The sequence below is a fragment of the Solanum dulcamara genome, chromosome 6, assembly GCF_947179165.1.
Source record: "Solanum dulcamara chromosome 6, daSolDulc1.2, whole genome shotgun sequence".
Taxonomy (NCBI): domain Eukaryota; kingdom Viridiplantae; phylum Streptophyta; class Magnoliopsida; order Solanales; family Solanaceae; genus Solanum; species Solanum dulcamara.
In genome coordinates, this window is record NC_077242.1 from 75,726,705 (window position 1) to 75,746,880 (window position 20,176).

The window sequence follows — 20,176 nt, forward strand, 5'->3', positions numbered from 1 at the left end:
CTCTTATCGTTTTCACTCAGTCTTTCAACAGCTAGAAATGCAGTCGTAGAAACGAAGTCTATAACTATGCCGACCATCAAATACAAAATTGGATCTCTTCTCATTTGTAAAAAATATTATAAGTTACAATAATTGATAACTCAAAATATTTTTTACAATATATGAACAATTATGATTAAAAATAAATTTATTTAAATCATAAAATTTTTAAAATGTTACATAAATTAAGTAGGAGGGAATACTAAAATGGCCAAACAGAGTCTCTTTTCAACTCAAAATTCACTCTTTCTTTATAAGAGGGATACGTATCATCTTCGGAAATTCCGCGATTTGACGTCTTTTGCTTTACTTTTTTTTCCTTTTGGTAAACGGTGTTGACAAATAATAAAAATATTTTTATAAACACTTTTTATTAAAATAAAATTTTATTACTGAACGACATAATAAAAAGAATAATATAAATATTTTTAACACACTTTATTATATGACTCAACGATAGGTTTTATAATTTATAATCACATTACATCATTAAAAGGTACATAATAAGGATCTTAAGCAACCCTACATTGACAAAGTTAATTGAGTTGAGTTTGTCAACTAAGATATAGGCATATATTAATTTTTTTAAAATCCATTTTATGCATATTTTTATTTATAAAACTTTGTCTGAGTCTTCGATCTACATCCACTTTTTTTATAAGAAATATTATAAGCTACTATTTAAGAAATCAACAATCTATCAATGTCAATGAGAATTACATAACTCACAAAATAAGTATACACAATATAACATTTAATTCCATATAATACCTATCATTCTATATATAAAGTAATTAATAAACAAATATTTTTTAACGATATCCACAATGAAGCGCATGTCAAGAGAAAACAGACAAATTTTTAGGTCAATAAGCTTCTGAAAAAATGGTGTAAACGTCATTTTAAACATCTTACATTAATGAAAGAAAAAAGTAAAAAGCTTATTGTAATGACCTGTTCTCGTCGTTAGGAATAGGCCAATGAGGAAGGGTTTCGGGTCAGAAAACTTCGGGTAGTAACTTCAGAAAAATCTAGCCTAGGCCAGACTTGGACGAATTCTGAGTCAGGTGAAGTCTAGGGTGATCAGTGAATGATGGAAGATCAAATCTCTAATTTGATTGGACCGGCTGATAGCTAAGACGATATGGACCATTTATGGCTTCGTAAAATCGCATTCTGGCGAGTAAAACTCCCGGAATCAAAATTGACGTGAAGAGTATATTTTAATAGATATTTAGAAGGGGTGTGTTGTGAAATGGGAGCTTGGAGCACAAACTCCGAGCTCACTATTTCTGCATATCCCGCCAGAGCGGGATTATTTACGCCAAAGAGGGATGGGTCCCGTAAGAGCAGGACAGTCGCAACTTAAGTCGAAAAAAGTCCAGAAACGGTCTTTTTTGCAACAAACAACTTCTAAAACTTCAAGAGATGACCTAGGGAGATTTCATTGATTTTTCATGGATTTCCACGATTAAGGTAAGAATTTTACTCCCTAAATTCATACTTCAATTCCTAGAAACTAGAAGTATGGTTGGTAATTGTTGACACCCAATTTTGGCTCTCTGTACTCAAAATTAACGTTTTCAGACTACTTGATCATTAAAGAACACAAAATATAATTTTTTAATATATTTTTTAGTTTTAATTATTTTTTTTATTAATAATTATCCTTATTTTAGCATTTTTATGATTTTTTATTTTTATTTTTCCGTTTTAATAATTTATGGATAAACATTCTTAATTTCGTAAATAATAAGATTCTTATGAATTTATTGTCATTTGAAAATTTTAATAGTCATATTATTTTTACAATCATCTTTAAACGTACACAACACAACACTATAATTTATTCTCTACAACACAATATATCTTAAAAAATATCGATTACATTTTTTTTAATTTTTTGTGTTACATATATATATATATATATATATATATATTAATGACTCATTAAGTCATTTTGAGAATGATTTCTCACTCATGTTCAACAATTTAATCAACACAAGAAACCAAATAACTTTTTATTAACACAAGAAACCAATTAACTTTTCTTTTAATTAACATAAAAAGCCAAAGAACTTTTTTTTTTTATCAATACAAGAAGTCAAAGAAACTTTTGATTTTTGGTTGATTAATTGTTCAAACAACTTGTTTAGGGAGTCTAAGATAGAAGATTTCATCCAAGCAAAAATTAAAATTTTAAAACAAAATTCTTTCAACACCATTCTCTCCATTATCTTTTCTTTTTCTCCCTCATAAACAAACTATTCTCTCCATTCTCTTCTCTTTTTCTCCCTTTCAACACCACTCTCTCTATTATCTTTTCTTTTTCTCCCTCATAATACATCACTTTCTCCATTATCTTCTCTTTTTCTCCCTCAAAAAGTCTCAAAAGAAGCTTGTCCTTTCATCTAGAACAAAGCAACTCCTCCCTTGTGGTAAGTAAATCAAATTCGATTTTTTGAAACTGCATAGCTGTTAGTAATTTTGACGTATCTCATTGTATAGATATTTGTTTTTAGTAAATAAATATGTTTTGGAAAGATGAAACACGTACCTACAACTTTTATGTTTATGTTGGAGCCTAGATCTGCTGTTATTGGGTCGAAAAATAGGACGCAACATAGGAAAAGTTTTGTCCAGATTTTTTATTTAAAATTCCAGCATGCACAACCGCTAGTATTTTGATCATATCTTTTTGTACAAAATGTATTTTGTGCTGATTATTTTCTTTTTGCAAGCTTACGACATATATCTACAACTTTCATGAAGGACATAAAGTTCAGTTTTGCCGTTTGGAGTTTCAAATTTTAGGTACAACATGAGGTACATTTTTGGTCGGATTTACTGTTTTGATAGCCTTAAGTGTTGTTGTTTGTTGTTGTTGTTGTATAGCCTTAAGTGATAATATGAAATATTACTTCAAATTTATATATAGTTCAAATTGTAATAGGTCGATGAAGAAATTATCGTCGATTTCCAAGGCCTTCCATGTTTATAAGACGGATTTTATTTTTGATTATTATTATTATTATTATCATCATTATTCATATTTATCCCCTACTAACACTTTTATTAAGTCTTTTACAGGTACTCAGAACTCCTTCCCGAGGAAGTTATTCGAATTAAATTCGAATAACATTTTAATTTATTATTATGTATATTATTGACGTTAGGCAAATATTAGGCCGTTCTTTATATTATTGCTTTAATTTACTCATTATGTATATTTTATTATATATTTGTGCAATATTTTTATCTCCTCAATTTTAAAAAAAATGATGAGTTCAGCTGGGACCCGCAATTGTGGATTCTAAAGGATGCTAATACCTTCCCTTCGGAATAACTTGAACTCCTTACTTAGGATCCATTGGCTTCGTAGATATTTTTAATAATTAATTGGTTTTAATTATCCCAAATTATGATGATTCCTTAAATTAAATATATTTCTTTTAAAATCTCTTTTGAACAATTGAATTGATTTTTTTACAAATCACCACGACATTTAATAGGGATATAACACTTATTATAGTTACGCTTCTGAGCCCACTATATAATAAAATTCTATTTTTTTAGTATACATATAGACACATATATTTTAAAATTATTTTGATAATAATTTATTCATTATTAATATTTTACCAAGTGCTTGTATAGGTATTTGGAGATATTTTTTGCAAATGATATTCAAAATTATTTCTCTTTTCATATGATAAAAGATTTCTTTGTTCATATTAATAAAGGGCTATTCTTTTAATATTGCATAAAAATTACTTATATATATATATATATATATATATGTATCTTTTCTCATATTTTTCATACACATAGTTGACAATAACATACATTTTCTTGATTCATTTTTTTATACATATATTTTATATAATTTTAATACATATTCTTTACATATATATGTGTTATACTTGTAAATAATAATTTTATCCCTCCCTCATTGATAAATTAAGTCTAGTCGGGTATCACATTTTGTGAATTTTGAAGGGTGCCTAACACCTTCCCTTTGGAATAATGTAAACCCTTTCCTAGAATCTAAACTGGTTTTTCGCAGATTGAAACGTGAGTCATACAGGTCATGCATCAAATAGGTTTTCCTTATTTTCCTTAATAAATTAGGTGGCGACTCTATACAATAATTAATCTTTTTTTCAGAGTCCATATGTTGTGCTTTATCTAACCTCGGTTAAAAATAGGGCATAACAGTAATCATTGAAGGAGGGTTTTAACTGAAAATCTATGGTGGAAAATAGCCCTAGGATAAGGTTAGGATCATGGGTTTGGCCTAGGGTATGAAATTGTGTTATATTTCCTGATAGTTAGGCCATTTTATTGATCCTTTACATGTATTTCCTATTTTCTAGACCAAGAACGAGAAGAACAAACCCAGAAAAAAAAGGCTCTTACATTGTAAGGTTGTGAAAGCTTGAATTTGAGGTAGGTGATGGTCTAGTTTTCCGCATGTGTTCATATACTTGTTAAATTATTTTATGATATGCATGTGTGTACATGAATTGGGAAACATGCTAGATTATGTGTGAAATGATCACTTGATGGCCTGTTTTTATGATGAACTTGTTTTTGGTGATATAAATATTGTAAATACTGAATGTGTTTATGATTGTGGTACCTTTGGATCGGGTGTCACATTTCGATAAATAATTTAATTCGGGTGTCACGTTCCGACATATATTTGGATCGGGTTACACGTTTCGACACATAATTAGATCGGGTGTCATATCCAACACAAAGTTGATTATTTGTAGGTCCCTTGAGAGGACCCTGGTGTGAAGTTACAACATGAGGAAGTTATTGAGTTGCGATAGTGCTGAATAATAGGTGAACTTGAGATTGGTTGACTTATTCTGTATATTTATATGCCTATTGTGTTGAATTTACTTGTCTATGATCCGTTTTACTGGCTAACTGCGTGATTCTACCAATACACCATTGTCTTTGTGTACTGATACTACTCTTGCTCGGCCTTTTTATTGAGTACAGGGCATATTCAGTCGGTTGTAAAGAGACCTCGATTGGAAGATTAGAAATTTGTTCAAAGTCCAAGGGTGAGCTATTATGTCATGCTCCGTGGAATTTTTCATTAATTTCAGTTCTTCTTTCGGGACTCAGATGTTTAGACACTGTTTTAGTAGGTTGACTTCTGTTTGGGGAGTGTTTCCCATTTTCTTACATTGACATTGGTTATAGTTTTGGTACGGACGACTTTCAGTTCCTAGGATGTGTTGACTTCCGCATTTTCGTACTTATAAAATTGTTGACTAAGTTTATGGGAACTCAATATTATTTTCTAGTTTATTTCATGCTTCTTCTAGGTTTTTAATATTTATTGCTTAAGTTGATAAGCTGGGCTGTAGAAATGATTCTTCCACTGGAATAAGTATTGTGGGTGCCAGTCATGACGGATCAAAATCGTGACAAAGTAGGTATCAGAGTGTAGGTTGGTTGATCTCGTCGTACCATAATGAGTCTAGTAGAGTCTTGCGGAATGGTACAGAGACGTTTGTACTTTTCTTCGAGAGGCTGCAGGATTTTAGGAAAAGTTTCACTGTCTTCTTTCCTTCGTGCTATAACTTGATTTCAATTGGTATTTGGTGATACAAATTGATATCTAATAGATTTCACTCTCTTGTCCGCAGATGGTTAACACACGTTACAACGATATCAGGCCAGTAACTCTAGTTGAGTCCAAAAAAGAGATAACCGTTCGAGGGTGTGGCAGAGAGAGAGGCAGGAGAGGTAGGGGCAGAGGAAGGGCAGCACCTACCAAAGTAGAGGTCCTTATTGAGCAGGTGCTGATAGGTGAGGCCCCTTCTGCTCTCCATAATTTGTTCGAGGGAGAGGTGGAAGATGAAGGAGAACAGGAGGAGGATAACCAAATTGATGTTGTTGGTATTCCCCCTCTAGACCCAATTTTGGCCCAACAGATCATAGTCTTCCTGAGTGTCTTAGCTGGCACGAGAGCCATCCCCACCAAGCCTACAATACTAGGTTCTGTTGATCATCCGTTTGCTGCTGCAGTTTCACCAACAGATAGGGTGGTAGGCACATATGATTTCTTCAGGACACTGATGGGTCTGATGATGGCGGGTACTGAGCATGACATGCTCACTAAGTTCCTTAAACTCAAACCTCCAGTTTTTCATGGTACTGAAAATGAGGATGCCTAAGAGTTTATTCTTTATTGCTATGCGAGACTGCATAAGCTGGGTATAGTGTATCAACATGGAATAGAGTTTATGACTTTCCAGCTGTAGGGTGAGGCCAAGCAGTGGTGGAGGGTCTATATGGAGTGTCGTTCACCTGTGTTACCCTCACTCACTTGGGCTCAGTTCCATGCTCTGTTTCAAGAGAAGTACGTGTCCCGTACCTTGAGAGACAGAAGGAAGGAAAAATTTATGTCCCTTGAGCAAGGAGGATTATCCGTGGCTGCTTATGAGGCCAAATTTCATGCAATGTCCAGGTACGCTACTCAGTTGGTCATTATTGAGGAGGAGAGGGTCAGGTTGTGCAGGTGCTTCTTGTTCATATGACTTCGTCCGACAGGAGTTTCAACGAATTCATAGACTTTGTTAAGAAATTTGAAGGTGTGAGGAAGGATGGGCAAGCCAAGGCTTTGGTTAAAAGGCCCAAGAGTGCAGGTAACTTCCAGGAATCCTATTCTAGAGGGCCAGGCAGGCCGGTGATTGCTGCCCGGCCAATTCAATTAGCACTGCCCTTTTTCACTGGTAGTTTTTTCTGGTACTCCACAGCCGCATCAGGCCCATGAGGGTCAGAGAGCATCATTCCCAGGTAGCCTCACATCTTTTAATCGCGATTGTTTTAACTGTACAGAGCCGGACTATATACGAAGGAAGTGACCTCACCCCCGTGGGATAGTTTCAGCATTCAAGCAGGCCCGACTAGTGGCTCCAGCAACTAGAGGGAACAATTGTAGAGGACGTCCACAAAGTAGGTAAGGAGGAAATCTAAGAGGCCGTGGAGGCCGAGGCAGTAGTAGTGTAGGTCAAGGAGTAGTCCTGCCAGGTAGGGAGATGGCTCATCAAGATGACCAGACTCAGTTTTATGCATTCCCAAGCAGAATCGAGACAATGGCATCTAACATAGTTATCACAAGTACTATTCTTATTTGTGACCGGATGATTATTATTTTATTTGATCCGAGTTATACTTATTTCTATGTGTCTGTAAGATATGCCTTGGGTTTTGATGCATTGTGTTATATATTGGATGCCCCTGTTCATGTTTCTACCCTTATTGGAGAGTCAGTTATAGTGACCCATGTGTATCGTTCTTGTTCTATTGTGTTTATGAGATACCAGACTTGGGTTGACTTACTGATCCTAGAAATGAAAGAGTTTGATGTGATCTTAGGCATGACTTGGTTGTCCCCCTACTTTGCAGTACTTAATTCCAATGCAAAGACTGTGGCTCCAGGAATCCCAGGGAGGGAAAGGCTATAGTGGGAAGGGGTGTACAAGCCTAAGCCAGCTAAGGTCATATCCTTTCTCCAGGCTAAAAAAATAGTGGGGCGGGATTGTTTGGCCTATTTGGCCCATATCCAAAATGTGGAAGTAGAGTCTCCTTTTATTGAGTCTATCCCAATAGTGTATGAGTTTTAGGAAGTTTTTTCCTTCAGACTTACTTGGTATGCCTCCTGATCGAGACATAGATTTCTGCATTGACTTAAAGTCAGGTACCCATCCAATTTTCATTCCTCCCTACCGTATGGCTACGAAAAAGTTGAGAGAGCTTAAGGCTTAAATTCAAGAGCTTTTTGACAAGGGGTTCATTCGTCCTAGTGCTTCCCCTTAGGGTGCTCTGGTGTTGTTTGTCAAGAAAAAGGATGGTATTATGAGAATGTGCATTGACTATCGACAGCTAAATAAGGTCACCATCAAAAATAAATATCTGTTTTCTTGTATTGATGACCTATTTGACCAGTTCAGTTTTCTCAAAGATTGAGCTCAGGTCTGGGTACTATCAGTTGAAAATTAGGCCTGAAAATATGCCCAAAACAGCTTTTAAGACCAGGTATGAACACTATGATTTTTTAGTAATGTCCTTTGGATTGACCAATGCACCTGCAACCTTCATGATTTTGATGAATGGGGTGTTCAAACCGTTCTTGGATTTATTTGTGATAGTGTTTATATATGATATATTGGTGTATTCAAAGAGTGAACAAAAACATGTAGATCATCTTCGAATTGTGCTAGATGTCTTGGGAAGACAAAAGTTATATGCAAAATTATCTAAGTATAAATTTTGGCTGTCTACAGTTGCTTTTTTAGGCCATGTTATTTCAAAAAAAAGGATAATGCTGGACCCACAAAAAATTGAGAGAGTTAAGAATTGGGCTAGGCCCAGCTCTGTGACAGAGGTTAGATGTTTTGTGGGGCTGCCAGTTACTATCGTCGGTTCGTGAAAAACTTTATTTCTATTGCTACTTACTTGACCATGTTGATTAAAAAGGAAGTGTCGTTCGAGTGGACTGGTAAGTGTGAAGAGAGCTTCCAAAAGCTCAAAACTCTCCTAACTACAACACCAATCTTGACCCTACTGATCGAAGGTAAAGACTTAATTGTTTATTGTGATGCTTCACATTCTGGTTTGGGTGCTATATTAATGCAGGATAAGAATGTTGTAGCATATGCTTCGCGACAATTGCAGGTGCATGAGAGGAACTACCTGACTCATGACTTGGAGTTGGCAGCGGTAGTGTTTGCACTAAAAAACTGGAGACATTATTTGTACGATGTCAAGTGTGAGGTTTTTACTGATCACCGTAGTTTACAATACGTGTTCACCTAGAAGGACTTGAATTTGGGACAGCGAAGGTGGATGTAGTTGCTTAAGGACTATGATGTCACTATCTAGTACCATCCAGGTAAGGCTACTGTGGTAGCAGATGTATTAAGCTGGAAGCCGGTAAGCATGGGCAGTTTAGCTTGTTTGGGGGCCCTTAAGCCGCCTCTGGCTAGAGAAATTCAGGCCTTGGAGGCCAGGTTCATGAGTCTAGGCATCTTAGATAAAGGTGGGATAATGGCCGGAGTTGATCTAAGGCCCACTTTCATAGAAGAGATCAAGACCAAGTAGTTTGAGGATGTATATTTAAATGAAATTAGAGGGAAAATGTTGATGGGAAAGGCTCCAAGTTCAACACTAGATGCAGGTAGGGTGCTTCATTTTAGGGGAAGGATTTGTGTTCCCCGAGTAGATGGACTAATTCAAAAGATCCTGTTTGAATCTTATGATTCACGATACTCTATTCACTCTGGAGTGACTAAAATGTATCAAGACTTGAAACGGCTATATTGGTAGTCGGATATGAAGAAATACATAGCTGAATATGTAGCCAAGTATCAGAACTGTCAATAGGTGAAGTATGAGCACCAAGACCTACAAGTTTGTTGCAAAGAATGTCCCTTTCTGAATGGAAGTGGGAGAGAACAACCATGAATTTTGTGGTGGGACTTTCTAAGACTTTGGGAAAGCATAAATCTATTTGGGTGGTGGTTGACAGGTTAACGAAGTCAGCACACTTCATTCCAGTTAGAGTGGATTATAATGCACAACAACTAGCCAGAATTTATGTGAAAGAGATAGTAAGACTGCACGGGGTGCCTCTTTCTATCATTTCCTGTGGTACGCAGTTCACTTCTAAATTTTGGGGTAAGTTGCATCAAGAGTTGGGTACTCAACTCACTCTCAGCACAGGTTTCCACCCATAGACAGACGGACAGTTGGAAAGGATTATCCAGGTGCTGGAAGATATGTTGAGGGAGTTTGTTATAGACTTTGGGGGACATTGGGATAATTTTTTGCCCTTGTGTGAGTTCTCCTACAATAATAACTACCATGCTAGAATTGATATGACACTATTTGAAGCCATGTATGGGAGGGGATGCAGGTCTCTCATGGGGCGGTTTGAAGCTTGGGAAGTAGAGCCATTGGGGGTTGACTTAGTGAGGGATGCTCAGGATAAGGTAAGAAACATCCAAGCTAAGCTTCTAGCGGCTCAAAGTCGCCAGAAGAAATATGTTGACCGTAAGGTAAGGGATATGGCATTCGAGGTTGGTGAGAAAATACTTTTAAAAGTGTCATTAAAGGAGTGATTAGGTTTGGAAAGAAGGGCAAACTCAGTCTTCGCTATATTGACCCTTTTGAAATTCTTGATTGTGTAGGGCCAGTGGCGTACAGGTTGGCCTTACTACCTAGATTTTTGGGAATATACCAGGTGTTCCATGTGTCTATATTGAAAGAGTACCATGGGGATGGAGACTACATCATTAAATGAGACTCAGTATTATTAGATAAGGAACTTCAGTATGAAGAAGAGCCTGTTGCAATTCTTTATCGTGACGTTTGACAATTGAGGACTAAGGAGATCAACATGATTAAAGTGCAATGGAAACATCGTTCAGTAGAGGAAACTACTTGGGAGACTGAGAAAGACATGCGAGACAAGTATCCTCAACTATTCGACGAAACAGGTACTACTCTATCTTTACTTTAACCCTATTTTCCCCAGTTAGTCACTCGGGAATGAATGATGGGTAAATTGGCATCTATTGTAACTACCTGTCCACGTCGTTAGGAATAGGTCAATGGAGAAGGGTTTCAAGCTAGAAAACTTTAAGTAGTAAGTTCAAAAAAATCTAGCCTAAGCCAGACTTAGACGAATTCTAAGTCAGGTGAAGTCTAGGGTGATCATGTGAATGATGGAAAATCGAATCTCTAATTTAATTAGATCGGATAATAGCCAAGACGATACGGAGCATTTATAGCTTCGCAAAATCACATTCGGGCGAGTAAAACTCCCGAAATTAAAGTTAGCATGAAGGGTATATTTTAATAGGTCTTTGGAAGGGGGGGTGTTGTGAAGTGGGAGCTTGGAGCATAAACTCCTAGCTTATTATTTCTGCATATCCTACCAAAGCGAGATTATTTCTGCTAGAGTGGGACCGTTAGAGCTGGACATTCGTGACTTAAGTCGTGAAAAAGTCCAGAAATAGTCTTTTCTACAACAAACATTTTCTAAAACTTCAAGAGGCGACTTAGTGCGATTTCCATTGATTTTTCACGAATTTTCACACTTAACGTAAGGATTTTACTCCCTAAAATCATACTTTGATTCCTAAAACTAGAAGTATGGTTGGTAATCATTGGGAGAGGGTTTGAATCGAAAATCTATGGTGGAAAATAGCCATAGAATAAGGTTGGGATCATGAGTTTGGCCTAGGGTGTGAAATTATGTTATATTTCCTGATAGTTAGGCCATTTTGTTTATCCTTTACATGTATTTACTATTTTCTAGACCAAGAACGAGAAGAACGAATTCGGAAAGAAAAGGCACTTGCATTATAAGGTTGTGAAAGCTTGAATTTGCGGTAGGTGATGGTCTAATTTTCCCGTATGTGTTTCATATATTTGTTAAATTGCTTCATGATAGGCATGTGTATATGAATTGGGAAACATGCTAGATTATGTGTGAAATGATCACTTGGTGACCTGTTTTTATGATGAACTTATTCTTGGTGATATAAATATTGTAAATACTGAATGTATTTGTGATTGTGGTACCTTTGGATCGGGTGTCACGTTTCGATAAATAATTTGGATCGGGTGTCACGTTCCGACACATATTTGGATCGAATTAAACATTTCGACACATAATTAGATCGGGTGTCACGTTACCTTGAGAGGACCCTGGCGTGAAGTTATAGCATGTGGAAGTAATTGAGTTGTATAGTGCTGAATAGTAGTTGAACTTGAGATTGATTGACTTATTCTGTATATGTATATGCCTATTGTATTGAATTTACTTATCTATGATCCGCTTACTGGCTAACCGCGTGATCCTACCAGTACACCATTGTCTTTGTGTACTGATGCTACTCTTGCTCTGCCTTTTTGTTGAGTACAAAGCATATTTAGCCAGTTTCATAGAGACCTCGGTTGGAAGATTAGAAGTTTGTTCAAAGTTAAATTAGTCTTTCTTTCGAGACTTAGATGTTTAGACACTGTTTTAGTAGTTTGACTTCTGTTTGGGGAGTGTTTCCCCTTTTCTTACCTTGACACTGGTTAGAGTTTTAGTACGGATGACTTTCAGTTCTTAGAATGTGTTGACTTCCGCATTTTCGTAGTTATTAAAATTGTTGGCTGAGTTTATGGTAACTCAGTATTATTTTCTGGTTGATTTCATGCTTTTGAAAGGTTTTTAATATTTATTGCTTAAGTTGGTAAGCTGGACTGTAGAAATGATTCTCCTACTGGAATAAGTATTGTGGGTGCTAGTCACAGTGGGTCGAAGTCGTGACACTTATAAAGAATATCGTTCGAATTAAAAAATTAAAAGCGTCGCTTACTTTTAAGTCAAATAGATAAAAATCTTGATCTTGATTCAATAATATCCTTATTTTATATAGAGTATTATATACTATGAATATATAGTTGAATCCTCGACTATATGTGTTCATCAAAAATTATATTTATCTTCTTTTTCTTTTTATTTTTTGGTTGTTGTTGATAGGGCTAGATGTCATTTTAATGAAGGTAGATAGCTTAACTTTTCTATGCGTGTACTAAAATAAATAAATCACGAAGCTTCGAATTATAATAGGGGGAAATAATATTTTTGATTGCGAGTTATTAATAAATTTTGTTTTGATTCGTGTGATATATTAGTAATCAGTATATTTAACTTTTAACTAATAAAATGTATGTTTTTGGCTTCTTCACATAGAAAATAGGTTATATGTGACTATTTATGGAGTTATATTATCATTGAATATCAAGTAACAATACAAATTTAATAAAATGTATGACCAGTTAAGTTAGTGGAACAATTAATAATTATGATAAATTTGTAAATAACGAAGGAATTGATGAAAGTGTTAATACTTGTTTTTTACATTATTATTTTTGTTGTTAATATACTTATTTTTTTTAAAGTAGATATTTTTATCATAGTTCTTACTCTTAAATTTCTTAACCAAAAGTCTATCGGAAACAGTCTCTTTAACCCTTAAAGATAGGAGTAATATCTGCATATACCACCATTTTCAGAACTCACTTATAAAATCACACTTAATTTCTTATTATTGGTGCAATTGATTTTTTAATATGTTTTTTCATTCATTTTTCCTTTTCTTTTTTGGAAGGGAATTAAACAAAGGGGACCAATTACGTGGAAGAAAAATTATGATTAGTCATGTGTTGATGATTTTACATCATTTTAACTTAACAATAAATTAAATAAATAAAAGGACCACTTGCTTTTAAGTCCATGAAAATGATATAATTGATCATGATGAGTCCATATCTCGGGGAGTTCAAGATTTTATTTTTTAAAATAAAATTTTTAGTCCCAAAACACTTTTAGCTTTTGGCCAAAAGCATATTTAGGTTACTTTTGCGTCATAGCCATTAAAAATTTAGCCATAATTTTGGGGGTATATATTTATATTTTGCATTTTAGAACTGGGATATATATATATATATATATAAAGACAGATTCGATTCACAGCCTATACCGCTTTTGACCAAAAGAGATATTAGATTGACTTCCTAGATCATGGAACCAGCTAGGACCGGAACGACTATCGACCAACCTTACGAAGCTTCAAATTAAAGAAATCTATTTCTTGTGGGAGGGCGAAAGGTAAGGAGGGCTGTTTCCAAGGGTGGCAGGCAGAATAAATAAGGTGTGTAAGACAGGGCCAAAGAAGGTAGCATGGCTACTAGAGCCGAGACTGAGACGATCCTCTGTTCAAGTACCCCTTCTTCTACTCGAGCCTCGAAAAACTTCTCGTTGTTGCGCTTGCCATTAAAGAGTAAGATGCTGATTCTATAGCAGCTCCGATTTCTTCACCGAGAACACAACGGAGGAGTCGCCCCCACCAGGCAGACGGCCACCCAATCAAGTCATCGAGTGACATAAAAGAACATATCCGGAATTGGAATCTCTCTCGCAATGAATGGTTATATATATACTGAGGCATGTGGGGGGTAGGGGGGGCATCCTCCACTTTTAATCAGGGGTTGGGGACGTTGAATGGTGAATTAAATGAAGATAACACTATGCAATTAGTCGAACGAAAGATCGAACATGATCGATCAACATAGTTGTTTTTGAATTTCATTTTTTGCACTTATAATTTGTTTGTTGTGGCTCCCTTCTTTATGGACTTTATGTGACACAAACCACTCAAAATATTTTCTAATATACACTCAAATAGATATTTCTAATTTTTTTTTAAATCTTTCGACAAATCAATTTTCAACAAATTCTATTTACAAGTATGAAATTTCAATATAAATACTAAAATATTATTTATGACCAAACACAAAATATTTAAAGTCCAAAAAGATTAATAAATATCTCATACCCTATGGTTTATATGGTGTGAGAAGCCTAGGTCGTTAACCTACTTGTATCAAATATATAAAATAGGAGTAATTATTTTGTCCTTCAACTTTAATTTCTGCATTTATTAATCAATTGTAAGTTGTAACCTGAAAATACAAATTATTAAAGCATTCAAATAATAGTAATTGCCACTTGATTAGTGTCATTATAGTGGGCATTCCTTCTTGAATTATTGATTTTAATGAAACATTTAAACTATATCTAACAAACAAAATATTGGGAATATAATTATATAGCCTTTGTTTCTAGTTTTGATAATTAATCTATTAATGCAGCTGCATTAATAAAGTGTTAGTCATACGACAACTTAGTCTAGGAGTGTGTTTTGGTTTTCAATTTTCTTATTTGGTTACCAACAACAATATACACAAATTAATTTTACAAGTGAATTATGGGGAAGATAGTTTGTATGAAATATTATTCTCGTCTTAAAAAGATGATAGACCCTTGATATGGAGTGGAGAGGTAATTATTTCTTTATCCTTAATGAGAGGTCTTGAGTTCGAGTTCGGATATGGAGTCGCCTTTGTTAGGGACCATTTTGCCCTCCAATGTGGGACTTTCCGGCGTAAATCCTGATTTAATCTGACTCTAATGTGGAAACGTTTCTCGGGTATCTATCAACATATAGAGATCTTGACCATCTTACTTTCGCCGCCTTTTTCTCCAAGTATTCACTCAATAATCTTTCGCAAGCTGCATATCTTTCTTTTCTTTTCAAAGATGGGGCTGATGGGCCCTTGGTCTCGCTGTTTCCGCTTTCCTTTTTCTAGCTCTTCTTTGGGTTTTCTATTGATGCATGTATGCCTTCGCTTGCTTGCTTTGTCTTGTTTTATGGTTACATTTATTTATATTTTGACCCTATTTTTTTGTCGTTTTTTAGTCAATTAATTCATTGTGGTTGAATATGTATTTAACTTGAAAGAAAAATGGTTCAATTTTGTAAGTGAAAAAGAATCAATTAGAAAATAGGTTAAAATTACTTTTTCAAACTTGAACTCTCATCTTTAAAAAAAAAAAAATCAAAAATTCAATTCACTATATAATCAAATGATGTTTTTTTTTCTTTTTGAGAAAAAGTAAAAAAAAAAAAAACTGTATAGAAAATGTTCGAAAGTTACCTTTTTACTTTTAATTATAGTTCAAAATTACTTTTCATTATTAGTTTGATTGAAGCTCCATTAGGAGACAACGTAAAAAAACTGAGATTTTTTTCCCTAATGGTAAGAATAAGATTAGACTCAAAATATAATAGATGATAAAATTGTTTAATATCAAACATAGTGATATTTCATGAAAAATACTCAAATGTCTTATCAAATGGAAAAGAGGGTGTTTCTTTTTCTTTTGAAAAAATCTCTTAAATAAGGTTACATTCAAAATCCAATAATTTTTTTAAATCATTTTCATATATAACATGTATTAAGAACATTATTCTTCAATTTATTTGTTCTTTTGCCAAAAAAAAGAATTATGTAGTTTGGTGTTTAATTACAACATTGTATGACTAAGACATATCACATGTAATGCAACTTTCATATGATGAAGTGGGGTTTTGTCTCTTTTATTTGATATGTCTATCAATCAATTTATTCATGACCAAACCTTTTTCTCTAATAAATTTCATTTTGTCATATATTTCTAGTTATAGACTCATGGTTAAAAGGTACATTTCAAAGAAATTAATCTAAAATCATGATATATCATCTCTAAAAGTACATTTGTCAATTTTAATGATCACATATACATACAACTTGCAAAGTAGTGTTTTTTATCTCTTAATTATTGGTAAATTCTGTTTTTAATTCTTTTAATTTTTTATTGAGCATATTTAATCTTCAATTACTTGAAATGTTCACTTTTGATCTCTTTGAATATTCACAATTTTTAGAGTTATTAAACAGTTCCACCATTTAGTTCTCATGTATTGTATTAAGGTTGTGTAGTTACTTCATATTTGAATTTCTAAAAATAATGTAAATATAATATATTTTCTACATGAAGAGACTAAAACATATAATTTAATCCATCGAAGATTAAATATATTGAGTCGTATATTATAAAACTAAAACTTAAATTTATTAATAATTGAGGAATTAAAAGTGTTATTATCACTATACTATTTTGTATAAGCATGAAGTATTTGTAAATTAATTGCTTGTGGTCTAGCTCAAACAATAAAGGTCCACATAACTAAAATGTTCAACAGACAAAGGACATTTGTCCCAACTTTTTCATCACAAAATTTGTATGATATATTTCTAAAAAGAAAAAGAAAAAAAATACTAGTGGCTACTAATAATTTCTTACAAAAAATATTTTGTTGTATCTTGACAAGTATTAGTATTACTCGACACGTCGTTAATTTAGAGCAAGGGAAATCGTAAGGGAAAATAGGTCAACTGGGCCCTACTACAATCCCGCTAAAGCGGGATAGTCCCGCCACAGCAGCACCGCTCCAGCGGGATTTCTGCCGCCATAGCGGGAGGTCGTGGGGCAAAACTTAAGTCGCGTTTTTTTTATTTCTCCACTTCCCTGAAAGTGTAAGGTAGAGGCGAGAGTTACTGCTAAAACCCTCAAAAGGCTGCTCCTGACTTTGAAAGAGAAGGGGAAGGAATCTCAGCAGCAGAAGGATTTCAACTGGTAGATTTCAGGCTTATCTTGCTCGTCTAACATATGGAACCAAATATTGGAGCCGCGTTTATCTCTCCACAGCTGCTTAGGGACCAGGTAGACTAGGCTTCTCTTATCTGAGTAGTTAAATCTATACATGTTGCGTAGTACAGAGGGATTTAGTGAGAGGTTTCATAATTAGGCTCTTGGTCACAAGCAAAAATACAAGTGTTTTCTGTGGTTGAACTTGATGTGACCTGGGTAAGAAAGTTGTATAATGAGTTTGAAAAAATTGGTAATGGTATTCTCGTATTTAGACTTGTGTGTTCGTAACTACCTTAATTGTACTTATATTGGTAGGAAAAATGAGAAGCATTCTGATAAACCTTAGGGGTTAGCAACTTATCTTAATTGAGTGCAAGAGCCTGAGTAATTGTATATGCATTGATTATGTTTGCTTGTTATAGCTGTAAATGTGGATTGTTGTGTGGTTGCGAGGATCGGGTGTCACGTTTAGACACGTTCATGGATCGTGTATCATTTTCCAATATATTACTGGATCGGGCATCACGTTCCTACAGATATATCGTTAAGTCTGGTCCCATGAGAGGGCCAAGTGCATGTGGATGATCCCATGAGAGGACTTGATGATATCTGTCATTTTGGGGAATAGTGATTGTAACTGTTAATGGACTCTTATATAAGAATCTCATTGAGTCTGTGGTTGTTATTAGTGGAGGACTGAGAGTGAGCATATGCTCATTCGTGGATAAGACTGCAGAACCTTTTGAGGCCATGTTGTGATATTTTATACCTTCGAATTTAAGAGTGGAGGTTGCTTGTTAGCAGGAAGTTGTTTTCATCAGAGTTTAATCAGGTGGTAATGGTCGTTGTACTTGATAAGCGAGGGTGAGAGATAGTTAAGAGGTGTGTTTGTGGGATGACTAGGTGATGTCTAGTAAGGTAAATGGGTTAAGGCTAGTGGTAGTTGTGTTGACTTGTGAGTGGGTAAGGTAGCCGGATGGCTTGATGTTAGGGTGTTCTTTGAGGACCTTGCGGGGTATAACCCACATGTCTCAATCTCAGAAATCAGAGTTGATAATGAACTGTGGTTAGTAGATGGGTAAAACACTATCAAGGTAAGAGTAAGGAGTTACTTGTATGTTATTGTGAGCGGGGTCATAAATTTTTATTGCTTATGATCTTCTCTTATTTTTTTCTATATATTATGCGTTAGGTATCAGATTGACCGATGATGCCTATCAGTACGTGTTGTTTGTGCTGATACTACTCTTACTATATCACTTGACATAGTCTGGTTGCAGGGTTAGTGGACTTTCATAAGTGAAGGTGAAGACAATCCTCTGACAGCTTCTACTTTTCCTTCCTTTGTAGTTGGAGTTGTGTCTTTTCATTTTATCTTATACCCTGTTTCTTTAGAGCTCTTATACTTTTTTAGACTAGTATCCTTGGGGGTGAGACAATATTTTGTGTAAAACTTGAGTTCGTAAATTATTACAGGTTTAATGAAAATTCTAGCTTATTATTTAAATTTTCTGTAACTTCCCCAATGCTTATTCTATATAAGGGGTTAAGGGTTCCCCTACTTAGGTCTTGGAGTGGGTGCTTGCATGGCTTGATAGATTGGATTGTGACAATTAGTGTTAATGTATTAACTCTTTTAGGTAGCTGTTCTGATCCAAATTCATGACACATATTATTTATTTTGGCTTGACAGATTTTCCGAACTGGTCATTTGGGCCACACTATTGTCATGTCCAGTAACACGCATACGACACATTAATTTTTACGTGTTATGTTTATAACACCTTTTACTTTTCTTTTCTATTCTAATATGAAATTGACAATAGATATTGTATACATCTCTTTTTTAGAAGCTTATTAACCAGCTTAAAAACATGTTAATTTTCTTCTTAACTTGCCTTTATCGATCCGTCCTCCGTTATGAGCGTTACTTTGGCTTGTGTATTAACCAAAAAGCATACTTTTCCCATATTAAAAATATAAGAAAATGATGGGCACTCATGTGCTAGCTTTGTATATGGTCACTAATATAAAATAAAGCCATATCTTGTGAGTTCCTTTTGTAGTTTTAATAATTTAATTCTGACCTAATAACTTCTGATTTATTATATTATATATCTAGTAATAATTATATATCTAGTAATTATGATCAATTCATAATTTATTCAATTGTTTGTATTGTTTTTATTATGTCATTATTATGTTTCAAGAAAATTCCAACTTCATTCAAATTTGACTATTTTATGGTAGTAGCTTCATTATTATCTGCGTATCTTTTTCCACCAAAATATTGCAAGTTGCAACTTGCAATTATTAATAAAGGGCAAATATTTATTTGCCCTTGTAATATTTAAAATTGTTCAATTTTATCAATCGTTATATTTTAAAAATAATCTTACTCTTGCCTTTTAAGGGGGGAAAATCACATTTTTGCCCTTAAATTCGTTAGGATATTCCAATTTAAGGGTAGTTTTAAATTATACTATATAGTGAAAAAATAAAGGAAAGGTAAATTTAGAGTTTTTTTTCTTAAAGAATTTGAATATGAGGAGTCCACCTATTTCATATTGAAGTTCTGTTAATTGCAAAAATAAATACAACAATATGCTATCAGTAAGGATATGAATGGACCAAAAGTTTAACCAAAGGTTAGAAAAAAAAAATGAACAATTTATAATGGTACATATGTAAATTTGGACATTTTCCAATATTGCATAAATCCGAAGGTACAATTTATTTTTATTAACAAGGAAATCTGTAGTTGATATTCTTTAGGTGTTCACAAAGTAAATTTCGCTTTAATATAATAGCTGTAAACGACACAAAAAGGTAAATTGCACAAGATAAGCCCTGTAGCGATAAGCTCGATCAAGAAATTAAACAAGCAAGGATTTTCGAGCGTGAGACAATCCCCATTTAAAAAATTACTTGCTCAACCAACTGAACCATCATTGCGGATAGAAGATACAATACTTCTTTGTGCAATTTTATGTCATTGTGCTTCAAGAAAATTCC

General features: G+C 34.3%; 1 pseudogene; it reads left to right on the plus strand.

Moving 5' to 3' along the window:
* The first annotated feature begins 6,356 nt into the window (after positions 1-6,356).
* Positions 6,357-10,588, plus strand: LOC129892992 (uncharacterized; annotated as a pseudogene).
* Positions 10,589-20,176: the final 9,588 nt, after the last annotated feature.